Source organism: Lactuca sativa, chromosome 2, assembly GCF_002870075.4.
Source record: "Lactuca sativa cultivar Salinas chromosome 2, Lsat_Salinas_v11, whole genome shotgun sequence".
In the NCBI taxonomy this organism is placed as follows: domain Eukaryota; kingdom Viridiplantae; phylum Streptophyta; class Magnoliopsida; order Asterales; family Asteraceae; genus Lactuca; species Lactuca sativa.
The window spans coordinates 213,803,465-213,809,547 of NC_056624.2; the positions used below are offsets into that span (position 1 = coordinate 213,803,465).

Here is a 6,083-nt window from a genome sequence, read left to right on the forward strand (position 1 = left end):
CTCATATTAGCCTATTAATAATTAAACATATCATAACACCACAAGTAAATAACAACTACATCATGTGGCACATCATATTTCATGCCAGGTTTATAAGTTTTTTTTCCAGATGCATTACCATTACAAGTAATTTGTTCTTTGTTCGCTTCTACAATAAAAGAAGTTCCAAAGCATAGAACACCCGTTTTTCCCTAACTGCATTTAATCTTTGTTGATTTATAGAATGATCATCTCAGTATCAATAAACTAGATTGTTGAATATATATAACTTCTTTTTGTATTAAGTGGTTTTTTTTTCCATGGAATAGAAACAAAGAGTTGTTTTGATTTGTCGTATACCATGCATGTTTTCAAAGTTTGTACTCCTCCTGTAATTTCCAGCACACACAAAGTCACATGGAGTTGCTAGCATCTAGGTTTTGAAAACTGGAGCAAATCACTATACCGGTTCGATGGTTCAACTGGTTCGACTGGTTAGACCGACCCAAAAACCAAAGTGTATATATATATATATATATATATATATATATATGAGCTTAGAGAATATTTGACTGTCATGTACCTAAACTTATATATAGAACCCTCCAAAAAATGTAGTTTTGATCCATTTATATTCAAACTAATCATGATATCTCTTTTACTATTCTTCCTTAATCATGTGACGTACTAAATCCATCAAATTTATGTTTTTTTTCTTCATTGTGTCTAAGAATTTAAAACATTAAAAGTCGTCACCATTTAATCAACCCTACTAAATTCTAAATGAAAACTAATAGAATAAAAGATAAAAGAAGAACATGTCATAACTCAATCAAACTTTTCATAAAATCATTGGATATAGTTTTTCAATTGAAAGACAAAACGCTTGAGTTATATTCATTAAAAAGTATTAGTTTTTTTTCTCTATAAACTTCAATAATTATTTGCAATAAAAATATATATAATTGATCTTTTTCTTACCATAATTGAACTTAATTCAATAGTATTCTATTAAAACAGAACCAAGAGAATGAAAATGGATCCGTTTTGTTTAAAACTACGTCGTTTAAAAGGTTCTATATCTAAGTTTAGATACATAACAACCACATATTAACTTTTATATATATATATATATATATATATATATATATATATATATATATATATATATATATATATATATATATATACTTTCGTATCATGAGTCCAAAGTTGTTTTTCAGAATTGATACATTTCAAAAATATAAAAACTTATTAAGAAAACCCGTATATAGAGTATATTTTGGTTTATAACTTTATTTTATCCCACATCGACATGAAACAACAACAAAAGTTAGGCTTTTAAAAGGCAAGGTGTAACGCTTAGGCTAGAAGGAATGGCAACACTCCTAACACAATATCACATCAGTTTTTTGCCTGCCACGTCATCTTTTTTGTCTTAACACCTAAATCTTGCATTTTATAGGGTGTGGTAACACTCCTAACATTCCATTTTTTTTCTTTGTCAAATTTAATTAAGTTATATTTTTTTTAAATACAGACAATTAATATTAAAAACTAAAAAAAGTTTCAAGAATAAGAACATTGGGTGTGGGCAACGGAATGTAACACCAAATTGGTGTCACCTCATCCATAACATCACCATAACACCAAGGGGGAAATGGTGTTCCAGATGTTATATCTTGTTAAAAGGTAGAGAGAGAAAATAAAGAAAATTATTTGATTGGTTGATGGAGGAGATAGCCAATCATCATTCTTGTTTTATCTCGTCCTCGTTACCACAAGATCCACCATAACGAGATTCAACAAGTTGGGGGGCGGTGTTCCCCACGTTACGACGCCGTTGAGGCATGCCACGTCACCGGCGTTACTTCTCGTTTGTACCCATGTCGTGTTGTCTAAGGAAATTAAAACCATGAATTGGGGTGGAAAGATCTTTGGGAAATCAAAGGCTCATTCCCATTACAGATCTAAAGAATCACTTGCAAACACAACGAAATCTTCAAATAAATTACATTATAGTATAATAATTTCAGATCTACACAACGAATTCTTATAATAAATTACATTATATTATAATAATTTCAGATTAAAAAAAAACAAAGAAGAAAGAAAACCCTTACATGGTTTCCAGACATGAAGATCATCAAATCACCCATAAATATCGCATCTTCACACAATCAAACCAAAGCCCACTTCGTGGATTTGAATATAACCCATATAACCCCCAGAAAGAAGGATTAAGAAGAAGAAAACGTTGATTCAAGAAACCTCCAAACTTCAAACTTGTTAAATCAAAATTGGGATTCCACCAGTCAAATGAGTTCCACCAATGAGGTTCCACCAACCCTTTCTCTCTCATTTCACCAAAATCCTAGCGACAACTTGGTAGCGAGCCCCCTAGCGAGCGCTAGAGGGCGGTGTTTCTCAGCCCTTAGCGAGCCTAGCGACCGATCCTAATACCTCCACTCCATTCAGCCTTATTAGAAACACTCAAGGGGGTTTTAATTACCTAGTTTTCTGTAAATATTTAAATCTAATCAAGTAGTCACATAAATTTGGGTTTTCGATAAAAAATCAAATATATTTTAAATCAAATATCTATTTTATTTTTAAAATTTTTATATCATTTATAAATAATATTTTTTTTTACATTCATATAAATCTTTTTATATGTTTTTTGAAAATAAAATTTCAACAATCGTCAAAGTTTTTAAATTTTAAATATCGTATTAAAAAACGTTAAGCTTTTTAAATTTTTTATAAACTTTTTTCTTGGTTTTCAATTTTTTTCAACTTAATAGATAATGTATAATGATTTTTATTTCTATTTTTAAATTAGAAAAAAGGTTTTGTTGAGAATCGTTTTTAGCCTTTTATATATATATATATATATATATATATATATATATATATATATATATATATATATAGAGAGAGAGAGAGAGAGAGAGAGAGAGAGAAAAGTTCAATAGAGAACCATAATTATTTGTTCTTCAAGAAAGCAAATCTTTTTTTTTTCAATTTTTAAAGCTTATTTTTTATCGAAAAAAAATCTAAAAATATCTAAATTCATATATTAACATTGTGAATGTGAAAAATAAATTTCGGATTCACCGTATGAATCCGGATTCACGTTGTGAATTTTCAAAAATACACATTGTGAATTTGACGTAAAAAAAATCAAATTTTATATTATTGGAAAAATGATAAAAAGTTATGAATTTCTGTATTTTTAGTTTTTTTTTTGATAAAAAATAAGTTTTAAAAGTTGAAAAAAAGATTGGTTCCTTGGTTAATTATGGTTCTCTATTGAACCTCACCATATATATATATATATATATATATATATATATATATATATATATATATATATATAGTTAGATTCAAATTTTTTCACTATCTATTGTGTGCATGTATAATTGATTCTGGACCAATTATTTTAGTTATTTTAAAAAAGTAATTAATGCATATTAAATTCTCAAGATGTAATTAATATACATTCTATCTCAAAATGTAATATGCATTAATTAGTTTTTTAAAATAACTAAAATGATTGGTCCATAATCAATTATACATGCACACAATAGATGGTGAAAACAAAATATATATATATATATATATATATATATATATATATATATATATATATATATATATATATATATATATATATATATATATATATATATATATATATATATATAAAAGTCGATTTTTAAACTATTGGATTTTGATTAAATCTGAATATGTGTTTACGACATAATGGTTTACGAATTTTGATTAGCTTGTTTATAACTAGAATGTGAAAAAAAGGTCAAAAAATAGCATCGAATAACGTATCCAAACAAAACTCGTATTAGATAATATGTTCATTTAGTGTTTATTTTAATAAAAAAAATCAATATAACCATTTTATTGTATATTTTAGATTTAACAAAAAATGAATTTATTTTATTATGTTTTTATCCTTCTTTATCATAAGTTTATATACGTAAATATAAAATCGGGTTTTAGGCTGTTGGAGTTCGATTAAATACGAACCAATTTTTTTTTTTCATTTACGAAATCTGATAATTTAGTTTCTTAACACTTCGTCAGATTAGCCTACATAAAATATTGCTTAGTCGGAAAAAAATATTTCTAGTTTTTAAAAAATAGTTCAGGATTTGGATTCAAATAAACAAACAAAACATCAAAAAAATATTAACATGTGTAAGTTATAAAAAATGTTTTATTAAAAAACATTTCTAAATTGCAAAAGAAGGTTAGCGATTCGGATGATCCGGTATTTTAAATGTTGGTTTAATATAAACAAAAAAATGTCAAAATATAATAAACAAAATGTTAAAAACGTTTTTAGAAAAAACAAAATGAATAAAATGTTAGCGAAAAGTAAATAAAAAATAACATTAAAATATAGGAGTATTAAAAAAGTTGCAAGATTTTTAAATAAGATAAAAAGAAAAATAATATGATTTTAGATAATATAAGATAATTGATTTACAAATAAAAATAATTTATATCTAACTTATATTAAATTCGTGATTAGATGGTTGATGGTGAAGTGATAAGTGAAGCTTTTTTAAGACTCTAAAAAACTTTTAGAAAATTTTATGAGCTTTGGGCTACAATGCCTAACGAGGTAATATTGTAGGGGCGTAAATTCTTATAAGGCTTGCTATCGGATTTAAATAACTTCAATTTTTATTCCGAAAACGGTGTTTAGATTGGTGAGCTGGTCTTGTCGAATTGTGGTTTTATGAAAACTGACTGGTTTTGATTGGTTCAGAAATGAACATGTTTTGACTTTAAAAGACTAGCAACCCCATCGGTTCCGGTTGAATCGGCCGGTCCGGTCTAGCTTTCAAAACAATGGCTACCGTCACTCCCTTTTAAGGTTATCACTAAATTATATGGAATAGAAAGATTTGGTCTACCAAAAAGTATAAAATCGGAGGATTATGTATTAAGATTCTTCGTGGGATATCTTCCACACCTGTCTAATCGTTGTAGAATGCTATTGAGATATTGTCTGGACAAAGAATATAGTCTTGTGGTCTTGGGTATACCATTTGTCAATTCATATGGCATTTTCGGGGTTATTGTTGCCAAAAGAACATCGAAACATGTTATCATGTTTACTAAAAATATCCCCAATCGATAATAACAGTTCGAATATTCTTGTGTAAAGGACCACTCTTTTTGTGTGTAGGGGCCTTCGAAATGAGTGGATTTGCAAATTTCTTGGTAAAATCTTACTTCACTGCATAAGCTACTACCATGATACACCCTCCATTCATTTAATAATTTAATCTTTTCAATTTATTTGACATGAAATATATCGTTTTCCTATAAAGTATTGGATTTTTAGTGACATACTCTCTCTCTCTCTCTCTCTCTCTCTCTCTCTCTCTCTCTCTCTCTCTCTCTCTCTCCCTCTCTCTCTCTCTCTCTCTCTCTCTCTCTCTCTCTCTCTCTCTCTCTCTCTCTCTCTCTCTCTCTCTCTCTCTCTCTCTCTCAATATAGGTTATTAAGATCATACGTTTCAAAACAAATATGTATAACTAACATATAATTTGATTTTTTTTCCAGTTTATACATTTATTTTGTATATTTTAGGATGTTAAGAAGATTTCATAAATGACGTTCACAACGTTGACACTAAACAAATGAAGGATACTATTTTCTTTAACATTATGGTGCACTCGTATTTGTGAGTTTCTTGTAGGCTTTCTAAAGATAGATTATACCAGACGATTTGGCTTGTCCCACACCCCTGGCTGGCGGCAGATACACCGGGTTGTGCGACATTTTGGGATGTTGGATCTGAAGACAAGTATATTAAATAGCACATGAAAATATAACATAAATACTTCTTTTTATTTATCATTGAAAAGAGTTATATTTTTCGATTTCCAACACCCCCTAAACATAAACTAAACAACAAACAAACAAAATAAAACTTTCTTCGACCAGGTGACGACGTCCTTCAACACTCTACTTCCCTTGCTATTCATTTCCTGAGAATTCATGGGTTTTGTTAATAGTTTATTTATTTATTTATAGTTTTATACTTTTTAGAATAGTTTCATAACTCTTTA

At 28.0% G+C, this 6,083-nt stretch overlaps 1 long non-coding RNA gene across 2 annotated transcripts; it reads right to left on the reverse strand.

The window, feature by feature from the left end:
• Window positions 1-1,529: 1,529 nt before the first annotated feature.
• On the reverse strand, window positions 1,530-2,500 carry LOC122196792 (uncharacterized). Of its 2 annotated transcripts, none has more exons than XR_008230042.1 (2): window positions 2,103-2,500; window positions 1,530-1,949 (listed from the first exon to the last, which is right to left on the reverse strand). It is a non-coding gene; the product is annotated as an uncharacterized LOC122196792 (long non-coding RNA). The 2 variants fall into 2 exon arrangements; XR_006188859.1 differs by having other exon boundaries at window positions 1,530-1,960.
• Between the last annotated feature and the right edge of the window lie 3,583 nt (window positions 2,501-6,083).